At 44.0% G+C, this 21,277-nt stretch overlaps 1 pseudogene; it reads left to right on the top strand.

Moving 5' to 3' along the window:
* LOC105534943 overlaps nucleotides 1-2,325 on the top strand; it is a 28,177-nt pseudogene extending 25,852 nt beyond the window's left edge.
* The last annotated feature ends 18,952 nt before the right edge of the window (nucleotides 2,326-21,277 follow it).

Raw genomic sequence — 21,277 nt, forward strand, 5'->3', positions numbered from 1 at the left:
TTTTTTGAGATAGAGTCTTGCCCTGTTACCCAGGCTATAGTGCAGTGGTGCAGTCTCGGCTCACTGCAACCTCCACCTTTTTGTAGAGATGGGTTTTGCCATGTTGGCCAGGGTGGTCTCCAGCTCCTGACCTCAAGTGATCCACCCGCCATGGCCTCCCAAAGTGAGGCACTACACACCACAGTGTCTGCAGGCAGGGGACATAAGGCCAATTCATGCTGACTTCCTAGAAGTAAATCAAAAGGAAAACTCCAACTTTCCACACGCAAGTAACAAAATGACCAGAGACAACTCCCTTTGCATCCCACTTTTCTGCGTGGCAGATGAAAAACTGAAAGTACCTGTGATTTGTCCCTGTCCACAACCAATCAGGCTGGTCTCAGGCCAAGTTTTTATTTGCATAGGAGTATAAGTTTGTAACTTCACTTCAGCCTCTGATTGGTCACTTTCTGCAACCAATCAAATGGGTTTAACTTTGTAACTTCATTTCAGCCTCTGATTGGTTGCTTTGTGCAACCAATCAGATTAATCACAGGCCACTACTTCATTTACATAGGGTATACCTCAAGTAACCAATGGGAAGCCCCTAGAGGGTATTTAAATCCCAGAAAATTCTGTAACCAGTTTCCTGAATTCCTATGCTTGGCCTGCTCCCACCCTATGGAGTGTACTTTCGTTTTCAGTAAATCTGCTTTTCTTGCTTCATTCTTTCCTTGCTTTGTATGTTTTGTCCAATTTTTTCAAGAAGCCAAGAACCTGGGCACCTTCCACTGGTAATAAAATTGCTGGGATTACAGGCATGAGCCACTGTGCCCAGCCAGTTTTTATTATTAAATAGTCATAATTATGTACTAAGGAATATATGTGCCTGTTTAGCAATTCCCTTCTCAAACTTTGGGATCTCATTGTATACTGCTACAGTCATTTCTTGTTCCACAGTGATTTTCACTTGGTACTTGCTTTTTATTACAGCAGCCTCTGAAAACTCAGCTTCAAAAATATCATCCAGAGGCATGTTTAAACCTTGAACTCAAGCTTGTGTGGTATCAGACATATATTGAATTTCCCTCTCCCCCTCTCCCACTCTCTCCCTCTCCCCCTCTCTCCCTCTCCCCCTCTGTCCCTCTCTCCCTCTCTCTCTCTCCAAGATGGAGTCTCGCTGTCTCACCCAGGCTGGAGTGCAGTGGCGCGATCACAGCTCACTACAACCTCTGCCTTCTGGGTTCAAACCATTCTCATGCCTTAGCCTCCCGAGTAGCTAGAGTTACAGGTGTGCGCCAACATGCCCAACTGATTTTTGTAGTTTTTGTAGAGACGGGATTTCGCCATGTTGTCTAGGCTGGTCTAGAACTCCTAGCCTCAAATGATCCACCCGCCTCGGTCTCCCAAAGTGCTGGGATTACAGATATGAGCCACCGCGCCCAGCTTGTATTTCTCTTAAAATGTCAAAATATCCTCTAGAGCCCTGAGTTAGCTAGGGCACCCCAGGGCTCCTCAAAAGGCAGTTTGGGAACCACATGTATAAAAGGGAAATCCCGTAACAAACCCTCAGGATATTAACACAGAACATCACAGAATCACAAATAGTGGTCATGATAATAACTTCCTCACCTGCATTAACCAGCCCCAGTTCCAGGCTGTCTTGGGGGAAGTAAAATGATATGAGAAAATGGCCCTATTTGATGCTAAAATGTTTGCAGAAAGCAGGCCTAAAAAAAAAGACACCCCACAGGAGAAAAGTTCACGAGAAGAGAAGCAGAAGCCCTAGGCTGAACAGAAAGGAGAAAAAGGCGGCTGCTCCTGCTCCTGAGGAGATGGATGAATGTGAACAGGCACTGGCTGCTGAGCCCAAAGCCAAGACCCCTTTGCTCACTTGTCCAAGAGTACCTTTGTGTTGGATGAGTTTAAGCACAAGTAGTCCAATAAGGACACAGTGTGGTGCTGCCGTATTTTCAGGAGCACTGTGATAAGGATGGTTGGTCTGAGTATTGCTTTCCTGAGAAGCTCACCCAGACCTTCTGGAGTTGCGGTCTCATCGCTGGAATGTTCCAGCAACTGAACAAACTGAGGAAGAATGCCTTTGCCAGTGCAATCCTCTTTGGAAGCAACAATATCAGCTCCATTTCTGGAGCCTGGGTCTTCACAGGCCAGAAGCTTGCCTTGACCCTGAGTCCAGATTGGCAGGTGGACTTTGAGTCATACACATGGCAGAAACTGGATCCTGGCAGCGAGGAGACCCAGACACTGGTTTGTGAGTACTGTTCCTGGAGAGGGGCCTTCCAGCAGGTGGACTAAGCCTTCAATCAGGGCAAGATCTTCAAATAAACAGCTCTTGCCATTGCCTTGCTGCCTGCACCTGTTCTTTAAGGAGATGGGGATCATTAAAAGAAATTGAATATTGAAAAAAAAAGTTTAATTTAAGGTCAGTTTCTTCCATTTATGAAGACTGAGAAATACCAAGTGCCTACTTAACAAGACTGCCATCCAACATTATTAAAATTTAAAATAAAAATATTGGGCCAGGATTGGTGGCTCACGCCTGTAATCTCAGCATTTTGGAAGGCCAAAGAGGAAGGATTGCTTGAGGCCAGGAGTTCAACACAAGCCTGGGGAGCAAAGCAAGATTCTGTCTCTACAAAAAAATATAAAAAATTAGCTGGGCATGGTGATGCATGCCTATAGTCATAGCTACTCGGGAGGATGAGATAGGAGGCTCGCTTGAGCCCAGGAGTTTGAGGCTGCAGTGAGCTATGATTGCACCACTGCACTCCAGCCTGGGCAACTGAGTAATACCCTCACTCTAAAAAAATTAAAAATAAAAGTATTGTACTTTTAGCTATGCTAAAAACTTACAAAGTCATTGTCAGGCCCCATCCTTTCCTCAAAGAACACAAACCTTAGAGTCACATAGATTTGGATTCAAATTTAGACCCACTGCTTTCCATGATCTTGAGCAAGTCTCTCAATCTTTCAGATCACCTTCTCATAAAAAATTTGGAACATAATTCTCACCTCTTAAGTTCTTATGGAAAGTAGAAGAACTTATAAAAAGTGCCTAGCACAGACCCTGGAACATAACAGGTGCTCCTTGCCATTTCCTAAACATGACCCCCTTGCCATTTCCTAAACATGCCTTAGACTTGCATCCTACTAAACCTTTGCAACACGGTGCTTCCTTGGCCTGATAAACCCTACTGCTTTTGTCTGCTGCCAAACTCTGTTCATTCTGCGTCACCCAACTTAAATACATTATTTTCTCTGAAACTTCTCTTGGCTTCTTTGAAGAGAATGAATCACTCTCTCTTGTTCAGTTCTGCGCATTTACCACTATCACCTCACTTGATCGCATTGTGTTGTAATTGCTTATTTATGAATCTTCTCCCTCACCGGATTTTATGGTCCTCCTCCATGGCTGAAGCCACATATTTTCACAGCACCTAGCATAGTACTTGGCCCTCAATAAATGTTTTGATGAATGGAGGAATAATAATAGCAAACACACAGTGCTTAATTCTAGGCACTATTCCAAGTGCTTTACAAATATTATTAACTTGTTTAATCTTCACGACAATTCTATGAATTATTATCATTTCTATCTTACAGATGAGGAAAATGGCACATAGAAAAGTTATGTAATTTGCCTAAGGTCACTCAGCTATTAATTGTCAAAGCCAGGATTCAAACCTAAGCAGTTGGTGTGAGTCCAGACTTTTAGCCAACACACTACAATGCCTCCCAGTGAACAAAGGAACGAACAATCACAAACCAATTTGCTTTTCCCATATGGCTTGGTTTCTCAGGTTTTGGAATGGCTCATTCATTCATTTAACAAACATTTTACATAGAGCTTTCTATGTGTATAATTATCACACTAAACACCAATCTCTAATTGCTTTCCCCACCCCGGCCACACCCCACCCCGCCCAGTCTTCACTGCTTGCCCCTAACCTCGACTGGTCTGTGAATTTCTTTGTTTCGTTTTGCTGGAGACAGGTTCTCACTCTGTCACCCAGGTTGGAGAGCAGTGGCAAGATTATAGTTCACTGTAACCTGGAACTCCTGGGCTTAAATAAGCCTCCTGCCTCAGCCTCCAGCCTGAGTACCTCGGACTTCAGGTGCTCATGATCAGACCTGGCTAATTTTTAATATTTTTGGAGAGACAAAGTCTAGCTATGTTGCCCAGGCTAGTCTCAAACTCCTGGACTTAAGCAATCCTCCCACTTCAGCCTCCCCAAGTGTTGGGATTACAGGCATGAGCCACCGTGCCCAGTCCTCTTTCAGCTTCTGGAATGTGTTGTGCTCTCTCCCAGCTCTGACCCATGACTGCCACATTGCCTAGCTAACTTGTGCTTTTTCTTCAATTCTCAGCTTAAATTGCTTCCTTCTGAAGGACTTCCATTAGCCCCGTAAAGAAAGTCAGGTACACCTGCTCTGGGCTTCCCATGGCACTTGATACTTTCCTCATCATAACATTTTTCATACTTACTCCTCTTGCCCATTTGTTCGTCCACCTTCTGCACTAGACTATAAGCTCTACAAGAGCAAGAACTGAGTCTATCCAGGTTGTCACTGAATCTGCAGCACCTAGCCTGATGTCTGGCATATAGCAGGTACCTGACAAATATTTGTTGAATGACAGATTGAAGCACGAGCAAGAGAAAATCTCTATGCTTACGTCTAGTGGGAGGCCACGCACTGTGGTTCATTCCTATTATCCCAGTGCTTTGGGAGGCCCAGGCAAGAGGATCACTTGAGGCCAAAGGTTCAAGACCAGCCTGGGCAACATAGCAAGACCCCCATCTCTACAAAAACAAATAAATTAGCTGGCATGGTGGTGTGTGGTTGTAGTCCTAGCTATTTAGGAGGCTGGGGTGAGAGGATCTCTTGAGCCCATGAGTAATTACAGTGAGCTATGATTGTGCCCCTGCACCCCAGTCTGGGTAATAGAGCAAGACCCTGTTTCTTAAAAAATAAAAAAATACAGAAGCCTATTGGGGGGAAAAAAGCCTAGAGGGGATACAGGAAAATAAACACTTGTAGTATATTGTGATGAGTGCTTAATAGAGATATCCCAGGGTCCTTCAGGGACACAGAGGGAAAGATTTCTAACTCTAGCTGGGGTAAAGTAGAAGGGGGAAAGTTCAGCAGAGTCTTAAAGCATGAGTGAGATTTGAAAAGAAAGATGTAGTATTAGCTGGGTGCAGTGGCTTATGCCTATAATACCAACATTTTGGGAGGCCAAGGTGGACGGATCACCTGAAGTCAGGAGTTCAAGACCAGCCTGGCCAACGTGGTAAAATCCTGTCTCTATGAAAAATACAAAAATTAGCCGGGCATGGTGGCACATGCCTGTAGTCCCAACTATTCGGGAGGCTGAGGCATGAGAATTGCGTGGAACTGGGAGGCAGAGGTTGCAGTGAGCCAAGATCGCACCACTGCACTCCAACCTGGGCCACAGAGCAAGACTCCATCTAAAAAAAAAAAAAAAAAAAAGCAAGAAAGGAAAGAAAATAAAAGAAAGAAAGGTGTAGTATAGAGGCGAAAAGCAAGAGCAAGAACTGTAATAGAAATTGCTTTGTAGCCTAAATGGCTATATCATTTTTCTGTGTGTCTAAAAATAACATTAATCTAAACTTAGTCTTACAATTGGCTTGTTTAGTAAGAATTTGGAAGCAATATGAAATAACTTAAAAGGTAATATGATAGAATATGTTATTTCTTAATTATCACTCCTATAAATTCGCATGAAAATCCCTTCTTTATTATCATATTTATCATGCTGCACTACCATTGTCAAAGTGTGTCTATCCTACCTGATTGCGAGCTATTTAAGGCCTTGAATTAAAGAGCATTAAGATCTGATTCGATTCTATGCATTCCTCATACCGAGAACAAAGCCAGGCCCAGAGGATCTGTGAATATTCCAGCATGACTACAAAGTCCTAAATGAACTGACCTCCAACAAGCTCGGTTTTGTCTTGTGTCCCATACTCTGTGCTTCAGCCAATATTAAACACCTTTCAGTTCCCTGGGCAAAATTTGGCTGCTTAAAGCCTCTAGGCCTTCACCCATGCCGATGCCACTCCCATTGTCTTCCCACCCATTTCCCAGTTCTTCATCTAACTAACTTCTACTCAGCTTTTAGCTTAAACATTACCTCTGAAGGAAGCTTTCCCTGACCTGAAGACACAATTAGACTTTCCTGTTAAGTGGCCTTTAATGCCCTATATTTTTCTTTGGTGTCATTTGTCATACCTGTAAATGCTTAATCATTCTCTCTCCTTTACATAGTAAGTTTCACAATTCAGCACTTGGGCTAGAGCATATAAGACAGATGCTCAATAAAAATTATTTTGAATAAGTTACTGAAAAAATGAATAAAGTCCTACTATATGTTTTTAAGTATGATTTTAGTGGCTCAGTTTTCAGGAATCTCTGTGTGGTATCTGGTAGATTGGAATTAATTAAAATCATTAAATCAAACCAGGGCCAGGCGCGGTGGCTTATGCCTGTAATCCCAGCCCTTTGGGAGGCCAAGGTGGGCAGATCATTTGAGGTCAGGAGTTTGACACCAGCCTGGCCAACATGGTGAAATCCCATCTCTACTAAAAATACAAAGAAAAAAAATTAGCTGGGCATAGTGGCACACACCTGTAGTCTCAGGTACTTGGGAGGCTGAGGCAGGAGAATCACTTCAACCTGGGAGGTGAAGGTTGCAGTGAGCCAAGATCACGCCACTGCACTCTAGCCTGGGTGACGGAATGAGACTCTGTCTCAAAAAAAAAAAAAAAAAAGACTAATCAAATCAGTGAATCACCATGTAGTGATTTAGTACTAGAAGCACTTCCCATGCACCATTAAGAATCAAGGTTGTGGTCGCATGTGGTGGCTCACACCTGGAATCCCAGCGCTTTGGGAGACCAAGGCAGAGGATAGCTTGAGCCCAAGAGTTTGAGATCAGCCTGGGCAACATAGCAGGACCCTGTCTCCACTAAAGAAAAGGAAAAGATAAAGAAAAAGAAAAAGAAGAAAGAAAAGAAAAGGCCGGGCGCGGTGGCTCACGCCTGTAATCCCAGCACTTTGGAAGGCTGAGGCAGGTGGATCACGAGGTCAGGAGATGGAGACCATCCTGGCTAACATGGTGAAACCCCGTTTCCACTAAAAATACAAAAAACTAGCCGGGCGAGGTGGTGGGCGCCTGTAGTCCCAGCTACTCGGGAGGCTGAGGCAGGAGAATGGCGTGAACCCGGGAGGCGGAGCTTGCAGTGAGCCGAGATCGCGCCACTACACTCCAGCCTGGGCGAAAGAGTGAGACTCCGTCTCAAAACTAGTAATAATAATAAAAGAATCAGGGTTGTTGCTCTGCAGAGCAAGTAGTTGAGGCAAAAATGCCTTATCCAAGAAGATTTAGGTGGCCCTCTGTTCACACCACTTTCTTCCCGCTACTCTTTTTTTTTCCTTTTGTGGGGGTACGAAGTCTTGTTCTGCCGCCCAGACTGGAGTGCAGTAGGCGATCTGGCCTCACTGCAATCTCTGTCTCCCGGGTTCAAGCGATTCTCCTGCCTCAGCCTCCCAAGTAGCTGAGATTACAGGCACCTGCCACCATGCCCGGCTATTTTGTATTTTTAGTAGAGACAAGGTTTTGCCACATTGGCCAGGCTGGTCTCAAACTCCTGACCTCAGGTGATCCTCCTGCCTTCCAAAATGCTGGGATTACAGGCATGAGCCACAGCATCCTGCCTTCCCTCTGTTCTTTCTGGTGATCCTCTCCTTGCTATCAAAATTCATTCCTAGGCTTACGTTTGTTTTTTAGAGAATAGGTTTGGCTATGTTGTCCAAGCTGGACTCAATCTCCTGGGCTCAAGCTATGCTCCCACCTCAGCCTCCTGAGTAGCTGGGATTACAGGCACGAGTCAGCGCACCTGGCTTTACTTTACTTATACCAGCAGCTTTCAATTCATCTCTAGCTCCAGGTCTTCCACTTCCTGGATCTTCAAAGGCTTGTCCCATCCAGCCAGCACCAGGAGCCACCTTTCCTCCACAGGAAAGGTGGAATATTGCCCAGGCAGTGGAATATTATTGCTTCTGGCCCCAGACTATCTTACTCAACACCTCTTCAGATCCTACCAACCTTCCTTACTAGTGAGCTCTGGCATAAGGCAAGAGTTTGGGTGTGTGGAGGAGCCAAAGAAAGAACAGTTCCTACCCTCAAGCTGCTCCCAGTCTATTGAAGACACAAAGGGTATTTCCTCTTTAATAAAGAAGTTTAGACGAGTCATCACCCTTGAGTCTTCCTTTTCACTTACCACACATCCAATCCCTCTCCAATTCTTGTTCTATTTCTTTTTAGCGCTTGTATCTGTCCCTTTCTCTCTATGCCCACCACCACTGTCCTGAGTTAGACCTCATAAACTTTATTCTGGACTATTGCAACAGCCTCCCTAAATTATCTCCTTGTTTCTATTTTCAAATGCCATTCAATCCATTCTCTACAGTAACTAGAGTGATTTTGTCAAAACACAACTCTGACCACATCCCTCCTCTGCTGAAAACCTCTGATAGCATCTGTTACTCTTAGAATAAAGTGCAGGCATTCAAGGTCCTTTAAAATGTGCTGACCAACTCACCTTTCTCAAGTTTGGATCGGGTTTTGGCAGTTGTTCAATGGGAAATCTATGCAAAGGAATAGGGTAAGGCCTTATCACAAATGTTCATTTTGGCATTGAGCTATATATTCAGTTTTTAAAGGAAATATTTCAGGTATACACAAAATTATACAAAACAATACAGTAAATACTGTATTCCCATCACCCACCTTAAGAAATGAAACATTACCAATAAAATGGAAGCCCCTGTGTACTCCTCCCCAATTGTCTAATCCTCTCTTCCCAAGCATCCAGAGGTATCCACTGTCTTGAATTTGTTTTTCATTCCTATGGGTGTTTCTAGACTTACAATATGTATTTGTACCCCTGAAAAACATAAAGTGTTATTTTGTATTTTTAAACTCTTTAATTTAAAATAATTTTTAAAAAAGAGTTGCAAAACCAGTACAGATAGTTATATATATCCTTTACCCATTTTTTTTTTTTTTTTCTTTTTGAGACAGGGTCTCACACTGTTGTCCAGGCTGCAGTGTAGTGGCAGATTCATGGCTCATTGTAGCCTTAACTTCCTGGGCTCAGGTGATTCTCCCACCTCAGCCTCCCAAGTAGCTGGGACTCCAGGTGCACGTCACCACATCTGGCTAATTTTTGTATTTTGTAAAGTAGGGTTTCACCATGTTGCCCATGCTAGTCTTGAATTCCTAGGTTCAAGTGATCTGCCCGTCTCAGCCTCCCAAAGTGCTGGAAATACAGATGTAAGCCACCACACCCAGCCCCAGTTTTTTAATGCTAATATATTGCACAATCATGGTATAATTATCAACATTTAGAAATTAACATTAACACAATATTATTAATTAAACTGAAATCTTTATTCAGATTTCACCAGTTTCTCCACAATGTCCTTTTTCTAATCTTGGATCCAGTCTGGGGTCTCACATTGCATTTGTTTGTTTGTTTGTTTTTGTTTTTTTGGGACAGGGTCTAGCTCTGTTGCTGGAGTACAGTGGTGCAATCATGGCTCACTGCAGTCTTGACCTCCCTGGCTCAAGTGAGCCTCTCACCTCAGCCCCCCAAATAGCTGGGCGCACCCCAATGCCTGACTAATTTTTGTATTTTTTATAGAGACAGGGTTTCTCCACTTTGCCCAGGCTGGTCTCAAACTCCTGAGCTCAGAGCACCCACCACCTCGGCTTCCCAAAGTGCTGGGATTACAGGCATGAGCCACTGTGGCCAGCCTCACCTTGCATTTTGTTGTCAGTCTCCTTAGTCTCCTCCAATCTGTGATGGTTCCTCCAGTCTTTGCTCTTCTACTGTAATTTTGGCGCATTTGAAGAGTACTGGTTAGATATTTTTAGAATGTTCCCCAGTTTGGGTTTGTCTGATATTCTCTCATGGCTAGATTGAGACAATGGATTTAGGGGGGGAAATATCACAGAAGTGATGTCCCCTTTTCAGCACATCATTTCAGGGGGTGTACTATAGCAATATGCCTTATTACTTGTCATATTAACCTTAATCAGGTAGTTAAGATGGGGCTGCTAAGTTTCTCCACTATAACTTTACTATTTTCTTTTGGTAAAAATAATATTTGAGGAGACATAGTTTGAAGCATGCAAATATCCTATTTTGTCTTAAACTTTCATCCACTAGTTTTTAGCATTCATTGGTTGATCTTGCTTGCTGTAATTAATATTATGGTGTTAATGGTGATTTTCTAATTTCCTAATTCCTTTTTTTTAATTAATTTAAATTCTTCTGTAAGGAAGAGTTGCTCTTTCTCCTGCTTATTTATTTAGTCATGTATTTTTTAAATTTTTATTTACTTTGTTTTTTTTTTTTTGAGACAGAGTTTCACTCTTGTCCCCCAGGCTGGAGTGCAGTGGGGTGATCTTGGTTCATTGCAACCTCTGCCTCCTGGGTTCAAGTGATTCTTCTACCTCAGCCTCCTGAGTAGCTGGGACTATATGCACCCACCACCACATTTGGCAAATTTTTGTATTTTTAGTAGAGACAGGGTTTCACCATGTTGGCCAGGCTGGGCTTGAACTCCTGACTTGAGGTAATCCATCTACCTCTTCCTCCCAAAGTGCTGGGATTACAGGCGTGAGCCACTGTGCCTAGCCTAATCATTTATTTACATCAATAAAGACTCAGTGATATTTATTTTATTCTTTGGATTATAGTCCAATACCATGATTATTTTGTTGCTCAGATTGTTTCAATTTTGGCCATTAGGAGCTCTTTTGGAATGGTTTCTATGTTTGTTTGGTATCTTCCCATCCTGACATCACAAGATGCTTTAGGGCTCATCTTGTATTTTCCTTGCTTCAACCTTGGAATCAATCGCTTCTCCAGGGAACCCTGATTCCTTTTATTGAATACTGTTATTTAGCAACCAAGTCCTAGGCACTAGGTGTGATCATTGCTACTGGGGTCTCACTGCTTCTAGGCCCTGTCAGGGAACAGAGCTAGGAACTATTTTTCTGTGTACTGACTCATACACATATACATTCACATCTCTATTTATTTCTGTATCTATTTGTTTATATGTGTTTTTAAAACATGAGTTGATACTGATACTTTGCATGTTTTCTAACATATATATGATTTCATACTATAGTTTTCTACAACTTGATTTTTTTAATTCAACATTTGCTTTTGAAATTTAACCTGGTTGATATATATAATTCTGGTTGTTTATTTTAACAATTGTGGTTTGTTTGTTTGTATGTTTGTTTTTGAGATGGAGTCGCACTCTGTCCCCAGGCTGGAGTGCAGTGGTGGGATCTCGGCTCACTGCAACCTCTGCCTCCGGGGTTCAAGCGATTCTCCTGCCTCAGCCTCCCAAGTAGCTGGGACTACAGACGCGCACCATCACGCCCAGCTAATTTTTGTATTTTTAGTGGAGACAGGGGTTTCACCATATTGGCCAGGATGGTCTTGATCTCTTGACCTTGTAATCTGCCTGCCTCAGCCTCCCAAAGTGCTGGCATTACAGGCATGAGCCACCGCGCCCAGCAGTTTTTTCGTTTGTTTGTTTGTTTTTGTTTTGTTTTTGAGAGAGAGAGTCTCGCTCTGTCACCCAGGCTGAAGTGCAATGGCCTGATCTCAGGTCACTGCAACCTCTGCCTCCCAGGTTCAAGTGATTCTCGTACCTCAGCCTCCCGAGTAGCTGGAATTACAGGCGTGCACCGCCACACCCAACCAATTTTTGTATTTTTTAGTAGAGACAGGGTTTCGCCATGTTGCCCAGGTTGATCTCGAACTCCTGATCTCAGGTGATCTGCCTGCCTCGGCCTCCCAAAGTGCTGGGATTACAGGTGTGAGCCACTGTGCTAGCCAACAATTGTCTTAAGAGTAGCCTTTTGTTTGATTCATCCTCTGCATTATTCCTGAGAGCCATAGAGCTACCAATTGTAAAGATTATTGTTAGTCACTCATAGTTATTTGTAGGTGGTAGGCAGTTTTCTAAGGAAAAAGGAAACTTGGTTGCCCAGCTCTCACTCTAGGGACATTATAACTGTCACATTCATATGGTAACCTTCTCTTGTGGAGAACACAGTAGGAGAGTTCTTTTGAATAGCTAACCACCCTATTCCTTTACTCACAGTTCTTTGTGAATAATACTTGCATGTTGTATAACTGCATCAATATGGAGTTAACAAAAGAAGGGGGTATCTGTCCGCTTTTATGCTTTCCCCGCAACCCCACTGGAAGTGACCAGAGGCTCCCACTGAAAAGATCGATGACCCACTGGCATCAGTTGATAGTGGCAAGGCAGTGTCAAGCTAATAGTCTTACCCTGCCTCTAGATCTGTGTTTTTAGTCCCATTATCATACTACACTGCTAAGGGAAAAGTATAGATGGAGAATTATAAAGTTTGAATTCCAGTCTTTGCTGCGCCACCAACGCATTGTGTGACCTTGAACAAGTCTGAACATCCAGTTGCCACTGTGTGCAATGATAGCACTGGTTCAGAAGGGCTTGGAGATAGACTTCCACTCTAAACTTCTGTGAAACATCAGACTTTAACTAACTGGACCAATCACAGAAACATAACAAGGCACTATTATCACAGATTCACTTCTGGGATGGAAAAGAACCTTGAGTCAAATTGAAGGTGGTTATTGTAGTCCACCTTCCCTCAAGAGCTTGAAGTCCTGCTGCAGCCTTCATAAACAGTTCTTCAAACTCAGTTTTCATGCAACTTTTTGCTCACAGCCCATATAAAATTCAGACTTCCTGCTCTGCTTGCTCATTCATAAATCCAGTCAGGGAAGTATAGACAACACTGACAAGACTCATTATCCCCCTCCTCATACAGTTGAGAAACATGAGGTCCAGAGACTGAGGCTTTTCCTCAGGTTACTCAGCAAATTTTAGACAAGTAATAAATTCTCCAGCAATACCATCAAAAGACAGATTAATCCTGGTTATTATTGAATTTCAAATATAAAGAATTATTTCTTCAAACAGAAAAAGCAAGTTACATATCAGAAGGCAAAACAGCCAGATTGTAAGCTCTGGGTTTTTTTAGAGATGAGATCTCACTATGTTGCCCAGGTTGAAGTGCTGTGATTATGCACGATCATAGTGCACTACAACCTCAAACTCCTGAGCTCAAGCGATCCACCTTCCTTGGTCTCTGAGTAGCTGGGACTATAGCGTGTACCATTGTATCCATCTCAGACTGTAAACTCTAAGAGCAGAAGCCATGATTTCTCTCTCTTTTTTTCATCTCCTACCTCTGCCTAGCACAGGGCTAGAAAATTCTAGAAACTTCCTCTTTTTTTTTTTTTTTTTTTGAGATGGAGTCTCGCTCTGTCACTCAGGCTGGAGTGCAATGGCGTATTCTCAGCTCACTGCAACCTCCGCCTCCAGGGTTCAAGCGGATTCTCCTGTCTCAGCCTCCCGAGTAGCTGGGACTACAGGCACATGCCAACATACCTGGCTCCTTTTTGTATTTTTAGTAGAGATGGGGTTTCACTATGTTGGCCAGGCTGGTCTTGAACTCCTGACCTTGTGATATGCCCACCTCAGCCTCCCAAAGTGCTGGGATTACAGGCTTGGGCCACTGTGCCCGGCCAAGCCTTTTTTTTTTTTTTTGAGATAGAGTTTCACTCTGTCACCCAGGCTAGAGTGCAGTGGTGTGATCTTGGCTCACTGCAACCTCTGCCTCCCAGGTTCAAGTGATTCGCCTGCCTCAGCCTCCCGAGTAGCTGGGATTACAGGCTCACGCCACCATTTCCAGCTAATTTTTGTATTTTTAGTAGAGATGAGGTTTCACTATATTGGCCAGGCTGGTCTTGAACTCCTGACCTCAAGCGATCCACCCACCTTGTGCTCCCAAAGTGCTGGGATTACAGGTGTGAGCCACCAAACCCCCCCCAAGAAACTTCCTAAAGTGATTGGTAATATTAAGGAAAGAAGGAATATATGCAGTGCGTATGGGAATATGTCTCTGTATTGTAGAAACTTGTGCTCAGTCTCCGTCCTCATATCAGGAGGCTGGGGTACCTGGCCAATGATGTCTCCAATTCTGGGTTGGATAACAAACAGAGTGCCTTAACAAAGTGCCTTATATTGAAGGCTTTGAGAATAGGTACCTGGGATGGGAGGTGGACAGGTGTAATTCTTTTTTATTTTCTTTTTTATTTTTTTGAAACCAGATCTTGCTCTGTCACCTGGGCTGTAGCACAGTGGCATGATCATGGCTCACTGAAGCCTCAACCTGCCAGGCTCAAGCAATCCTCCACCTCAGCCTTCTGAGAAGCTGGGACCACAGGTGGGCACCACCACACCTGGCTAATTTTTTTAAGAGAGCATGTAATTCTTAGTTGGCTAACACTCCTTTGTTCTTCAGGTCTCAGATGTCATCTTTGCAGAAGATCTTCCCTGATGTCTTCTGATTTCCTATGAGAATCAGTTCCTTTCCTTTGTAATCTCAGAGTCCCCTCTGCTTTCTTCTATCCTGGCCATTATCACAGTGCATTCAAATTGTCCATTTACTCACTTGTCTCCTACCAAATCAGACCTGGAATTCTCAAAGGCAGATGCTGTGTGTTGGTCACCTTTGTATTATCAAGGCACAACATTACAAGTTCAATAACTATCTGTTGAGTGTAGAGGACAGCTGCAATTCTCAATGCCCCACATCTGAACCTCTTCTCTATGTTGGGAGACTCCTTATGGGTCTTGGTGAAAGATGGAAAGCTAACACGGAAGCAGAAAGTGCAAGATGCTCGTTTTCCTAAGCATGTACCCACCAATTAGTTGCATCCAACCAAAACTTTGAAGCAGAAACTGGTGACCATCGAGAATCCATTCTTACGGCGGTTTCCAGGGAGCAGTGGCAACATGCAGGGCTCAGAGAAGGCAGTGGTAATGGTCATGGCAGCAACCTCTCCAGTCTGGTTTGGTCGTGTGATTTGGGTTGTGGGCTGGGTACTCGCTGCCTTGCCTCTCTGGTTCCAGCCTGTTTTCCAAGGCTTCCCTGTGATTCCGTGAAATCTTCAGTGCCCTTTGAGTATATTTTTCTGCTGAAATCCATCAGAGTCCGTTTCTGTTGCCTACTACTTAGAGCGTTGTTATAGGATAAATTGGGTCCACCCCTACTTCAAAATTTGTATGTTGAAGCCTGAAGCCCCAGTACCTCCAAATGTGACAGTATTTGGAGAAAGTGCCTTTGAAGGGGTGATTAAGTTAAAAAGAGGCTTTTAGGTGGGTCCTAATCCAATCTGACTGGTGTTCTTATAAGAAGAGGAAATCTGGACACAGGAGGAGATGCTATGGGGTACACATGTGCAGAGGGACGACCATATGAAGAAGGATGATGGAGAGGAAGGTCACCTGCAAGCCAAGGAGAGAGGCCTCAGAAGAAACCAAAGCTGCCAACACCTTGATCTTGGACTTCCATCCTCTAGAACTGTGAGGAAATTAATTTATGTTGTTGAAACCACACAGTCTATGGTATTTTGTTATGGCAGCCCTAGAAAACTAATACAAACCCTGACAACATTTAATGATTGATTCAATGGATGAATAAATTATTTCCTGGTCAGTCACAAAGGAAATAATTTGGATTATTTGGAATAATATTATAATATGCAAATCGGCTTTGGAATAAGATTACAATATGCAAATAGGGCAAGACAAGAAGGAAGAGTCAAGGTGTGAAGCCAAGCAGGACCCTAGGAAAGAGTGGACTTGGAGGTGTAAAGCAGAAGGTAAGACTGGAAGCCTAGGGGAATTCCTTAACACCAATGAAAGTATTCATATGGGCCCCAAGACTGTGAGTCTTGGAATGAATACATAGGCTATAACAGAGAGATCCAGGACTTCAGCAGCAGAGATCTGGATTCAAAATCTCACCCCGTCACTTGCTCAATGCATAAGTGGGCAAATTAGCCTTTCTGGACCTCCATATTCTAATCCATAAAGCAAAAATGAAAAATAATACCTCTTTCATGTAGTTGTTAGGATTAAATTAAGTAAGAAAGATGCCTAACATCTAATAAGTGTTGAAACCCTTATTTTTCCCTTGGGTGGTGGGAAGAGCGAGGAAGTGGAAACCTAGTGAGGAGGAGGCTTAAGAACTTCTTGGGCCAATGCCCAATGTTCAAAGAGTGTGATGAGCACAGACATGCTCTGGATACATTGTTTAGGTGACAGAAGCCAGAGTCTAGGCAGTAAGTTATACTAATAAGAGTCTGGGACAGTGCAGTGGCTCACGCCTGTAATCTCAGCACTTTGGGAGGCCGAGACAGGAGGAATACTTGAGTCCATGAGTCTGAGACCAGCCTGGGCAACATAGCAAGACCCCATCTCTATTATTTTTAAAAAATAAAGAATGAAAAAAGAGTCCGATGTAGGAAAACATCGTGGTTCTCGGTTATCTGTTTGCTCACAGCCATATGCTAGCCGGTTACATAAGGAGCAGGATCCATCCCCACTCCCTACCTGGGTTAGGATTAGTAAGACTTACACAGGCTGATGACCATGGGCAGGTGTATTAAGCGGGAGAATTTCAGCTAAAGACCAGTTGTGCAAACTGAACCAAGGGTCACACCTGGTCTATCCCAAACCAGTCTAATTGTTGGCCCTGCCTGCTATTATAGATGAAGCTGTCTGCCCCTATGTTGGCCAGGATTGGCTAAAAAGCTGGGCAGAGCTGAGCCTTTGGTTCAAGGGTAGAGCAGTAATAATGGTTAAAACTTACTAGCAATTACTGTATGCCAGGATTTCATATACCTTCTCTCCCCACCTCATCATAACCCTTGGAGGTGAGAACTGTTACTTCCCCCACCAATTTTTTTTTTTAGAAAAGGAAATTGAGTTCCAGAGAGGTTAAGAAACTTGTCCAGAGCCATGTAGTTAATCAGTGGTAGGGCTAAGAGTTTGATAAATCCCAAAGTTTGCCAGCAGAAGAAAATAAGAGGTTTTAATTGTTGACAACATAAATAAATTTCTAGGAAGGAATTTTCTAATATCATATAAGACTCCTTACAAGCGCAGTATACCTCCTAGCATCTCAACATGGGGCCCAGCTTCAGACCTTTGATACTTCTACCAGAAACCCATATAACAGAGGGCAGCACTATGGAATATTTTCCACAGGAAACATCTGCCCAAATATTTCAGAGGCTGCAAAGTGTCCCAAGAGGGAGGGGGGAAAGCTGAGACCAATCACAAGGATGGTGATAAGTCCAGGTACCAGGTGGACTGAAACGGAGAGAAAACGCAGGCTTCCTGCTTTCCGCTCCCTCTGGAAGCATGCTCTGGTAAAATAAACTCTTTCCAAGACTCGGGTTCCCAGGTTAGTGATCTGGTTTTCTTCTCGTAGGAAGTGAGCTGTCTCTCAATCAGGAGGTGGGGGAGGGGAAAATTATTGCCAATTACTCCAAATAAGTAAGCAGGAAGATTCAGACATTTCATGTCTTTATAATTAAGAGACCTCCACTTTATTCTCAGAGTCAGTCACAGCCCGGCCACAGAATAGACATTCTTTCTTTGAGTGTTTATAGGAGAATCAATGTTAAAAGATTTTTTTAGGCTGGGCGTGGTGGCTCATGCCTGTAATCCCAGCACTTTGGGCGGCCGAGGCAGGCAGATCACCGGCGGTCAGGAGTTGGAGACCAGCCTGGCCAACGTGGTGAAACCCTGTCTCTACTAAAAATACAAAAATTAGCCAGGCGTGGTAGCACAGGCCTGTAATCCCAGCTACTTGGGAGGTTGAGGCAGGAGAATCACTTGACCGGGAGGCAGAGTTGCAGTGAGCTGAGATCGTGCCATTACACTCCAGCCTGGGTGACAGAGTGAAACTCTTATCTCAAAAAAAAAAAAAAAAAAAAAAAAAGAAAAAGAAAAAGAAAATTGCACCAGGAAGCAATAAAACAATATATATATTTTTGAATGAATGTCTTTGAGCAGAAATAGAGTCTGTAGTCATCCTGAATGTACTGTTCAGACTCATTGTTCCTTATATTTCAACTTCACATGTGGTTAATGAGAACTGCTCCCCCATGTACCAGGCATTGAGGAGCCAAGGGTATGAATCTATCCTGATCCTTGGCCTTCAAGGGCTTCCAGTCTGGGGATAAAATAGAGTGGTACTCGCAGATGCTACAAGGGAGTGAATAAAAGGATGGGGAAAGTGAGAAGGTCTAAGGAGTGAGCACACAACACCCAGTTAGAGGTTTTTTGTTTTTTGTTTTTTTTTGAGTTGGAGTCTCCCTTTGTTGCCCAAGCTGGAGTGTAGTGGCGCTACCTCAGCTCACTGCAACCTCAGCCTCCTGGGTTCAAGCAATTCTCCTGCCTCACCCCCCTGAGTATCTGGGACTACAGGCGCCTGCCACCACACCTGGCTAATTTTTGGATTTTTAGTAGAGACGGGGTTTCACTGTGTTAGTCAGGATGGTCTTGATCTCCTGACCTTGTGATCTGCCCACCTCGGCCTCCCAAAGTGCTGGGATTACAGGCGTGAGCCACCATGCCCGGCCATTAGGGGGTTCCAAATTGGAATTTGGGCTCCCTGAGTGGGAATAAGTGGGAAGCTCTTTAGTCTTCTCCCAAAAGAGATGGAGGAAAAAAAATCCTCTTTATCTGAAGATAAAGGGGAATTGTCTTTATTGTCTTTTCTCCTGTGTTTTCTTTTCCTGGTTTTTTTTTTTTTTTGAGACAGGGTCTCACTCTGTTGCCCAGGGTGGAGTGCAGTGGCATGATCTTAGTTCACTGCAGCCTCAAACTCCCGGGCTTAAGCAGTCCTCCCACCTCAGCCTCCCAAGTAGCTGGGACCACAGACGTGTGCCACCATTCTAATTTTTGCATTTTTTGGGGGGGGGTGTATAGACAGTGTTTTTGCCATGTTGCCCAGGCTGGTCTCAAACTCCTGGGCTCAAGACATCCACCTGCCTCGGCCTCCTGAAGTGCTGGGATTACAGGTCTGAGCCACCGTGCCTGGCCAAGGGGAACTGTCTTTTCCTTGTTCTTCTCTTCCGCCACTGCTATGCAACCCATCTGTCCACTCATTCAGCCAGCACTATGTGCCAAGTACTGTGATAGGCATATATAGCATTTTCTCATTCAGCCTTCACAACAATCCTGTGAGGTTAGAACTATTGCTCCACTTGACCATTGGGAAACTGAAGTCAAAGAAGGTGAAGTAATTTACTCAAAGTCACAAGCTAGTATGGGGTTCAACTGAGATTTTCTCTTTGTTTTTTGTTCCTGAAAGCCTGGGCGCTCTCCACAATAGGAAAAGCCATGAGAGTTCTTAGAGACTAGGATTCTTGCCTTTGAGCAACTCCTTCTTCAGTGGAGAAGAAAGACACAGAAATAGTTTGTTCATTTATTCAGTTTTTCAACAATATTTATTTATTTATTTATTTACTTATTTAGACAGGGTCTTGCTCTGTCACCCAGGCTGGAGTGCAGTGGCATATTCACAGCTCACTGAAGCCTCGAACTCCTGGGCCCAAGCAATCTCCCTGCCTTAGCCTCCTCAGCAGCTTGGACTATAACTGGGCACCACCACACCTGGCTAAGTTTTAAAATTTTTTGTAGAGATGGGGTCTTGCTATGTTGCCCAGGCTGGTCTCAAACTCCTGGCCTCAAGTGATTCTCCCCCCTTGGCCTCTCAAAGTGCTGGGATTCCAGGTGTGAGCCACTGCATCCAGCCTCAACAATATTTATTAGGTGCCCACTATTCACTCGTTGCTGTTGCAAAGCAGAATCAGACATAGTTCTCTGTCTTCAAGAAATTATAGTCTTTAGAAGGCAGATATAAACGAATTATTACAACCCAGATAAATGATAATATAATGTAATAAATCCTCTCTAAGAAAAGACATTGTAAGACTTCAGGGAACAGGAGAGGATAGAAGTCTCCCTGGGACATGGCGCCCATGTGGAACCATGGGGAATGACTCCACAAAGAAGGCTTATGTTTCAGTGGAGACATTTTTTTTTTTTTTTTCTGAGGCGGAGTCTCGCTCTGCCGCCCAGGCGGGGGTGCAGTGGCCGGATCTCGGCTCACTGCAAGCTCCGCCTCCCGGGTTCCCCCCATTCTCCTGCCTCAGCCTCCCGAGTAGCTGGGACCACAGGCGCCGCCACCGCGCCCGGCTAGTTTTTTTGTATTTTTTAGTAGAGACGGGGTTAGTCAGGATGGTCTCGATCTCCTGACCTCGTGATCCGCCCATCTCGGCCTCCCAAAGTGCTGGGATTACAGGCTTGAGCCACCGCGCCCGGCCTCAGTGGAGGCTTAAAGAGTGTGTAAAAATTTGCCATGAGAAGCTTCTTTTGCTTGTCCAAATGCACCATGGTGTCTTGCCTTTACACGTGTCGTTCCTCTCTCTAGACCAGTTCCCTCTTCCCCTTTCCTGACCTGAGTAAAACCACACATCTTTCTAGTATCAGCTGGAGTGACACTTCCTCCTGGAAGCCTGCTTTCACATGCCCTTTCCCCATTCTACATGCAGATTACAGACTTAATGTCATGGCTTTCCATGGAACTGTGTATGTATGCAAAAGCTGGAGGGAGATAGAGTTTCTGTTCATTATATGTGAAGAAATAAGAACTTCAGTGTGGTTGAAGCATAGGGTACATGGCTCACAATAAATATTTGTGGAATAAATGAATGAATGGATGAATTCTTGAAAGAACTGTAATTTTGAGGCAGGAGAATAGGGCCTGGAGGCAGGGAACCTAAGGCAGATTCATGCTGACTTCCTGGAACCAAATCAAAAGGAAAACCCCAACTTTCCATACCTAAGTAACAAAAGGACTGGAGGCTAATCCCTTTGCAAACCACCCCCCCGCCCCGCCTTTTTTTCTGTGTGGCAGTTGGAAAGTTGAAAGTATTTCTGCAACCAATCAGACGTTTGCATAGGAGCGTAACTTTGTAGCTTCACTTCAGCCTCTGGTTGGTTGCTTTGTGCAACCAGTCAGACTAATTTCGGGCCAAGTATTTGTTTGCATAGAAGTGTTAATTTTGTAACTTCACTTCAGCCTCTGACTGGTTGCTTTTCACAACCAATCAGACTGATTGTGGGCCACTAATTTATTTACATAGGATGTACACCAAGTAACCAAAGAGAAACCTCTAGAGGGTAGTTAAATCCCAGAAAATTCTGTAAAGGGGCTTTTGAGCCCCTGCGCTTGGGCCTGCTC

This window comes from Mandrillus leucophaeus, unplaced genomic scaffold (genome assembly GCF_000951045.1).
Source record: "Mandrillus leucophaeus isolate KB7577 unplaced genomic scaffold, Mleu.le_1.0 Scaffold14, whole genome shotgun sequence".
In the NCBI taxonomy this organism is placed as follows: Eukaryota; Metazoa; Chordata; class Mammalia; order Primates; family Cercopithecidae; genus Mandrillus; species Mandrillus leucophaeus.